Raw genomic sequence first — 812 nt, forward strand, 5'->3', positions numbered from 1 at the left:
GTCAAATGGGAGTTCCATTTTTAGTTTTTTGAGGAAACTCCATACTGTTCTCTACAGTGGCTTCACTAGTCTGCATTCCCACCAGCAGTGCACGAGGGTTCCTTTTTCTGTGCATCCTTGCCAGCACTTGTCATTTGTTGATGATAGCCATTCTGACAGGTGTGAGATGGTTCCGCATTGTCGTTTCAAATTGTAGAAGCTTTTATCTTGCAAAAGACAATATTTGGAAGACAGCTTGAATTTGTCACTTTAATTTACATTGTTTGATATTGTCTATAGATATAGTCAAAATTTATGGCATAAAATTCTGAAAATTTCAACTTTACAAATTTTCCATTGTCCCCCCCACGCCACCACCCCAGGATAACTCTAGACAAATCTATGCCCATTAAAAAACAACTCTCCATTCCCTCCCCCACCAGCTCCTGGAAACCACCATTCTGTTTTCTGTTTCTATGAATTTGACTACCCTAGAGACCTCCTATACATGGAATCATACAGAAAGTATCTTTTTGTGACTCCACCAGTTTATTCTTAAACTCCAAATATATTACATTAATGAGCATCAGAACATAAATTATTTTAATTATTTCTTTACTCACAAAGGGACTTGTACTATCAGGAGATCTCCAAGCTAATCAGAATTCTCTATTTCCTGTATTTGAGGAGTTAATGTGCATTTTGCTATTGTACAATTTTCCAGATTCCTTGGAGAAAAGAAAAGACAGCAGTTGGCATCATCTACTAGAAGACATTCCAGCTAAGATCTGTAAACTCTTTATTGTGTGCTATATACATTTGGGGGGGGGGGG

The sequence above is a fragment of the Myotis davidii genome, unplaced genomic scaffold (genome assembly GCF_000327345.1).
Source record: "Myotis davidii unplaced genomic scaffold, ASM32734v1 scaffold1270, whole genome shotgun sequence".
In the NCBI taxonomy this organism is placed as follows: domain Eukaryota; kingdom Metazoa; phylum Chordata; class Mammalia; order Chiroptera; family Vespertilionidae; genus Myotis; species Myotis davidii.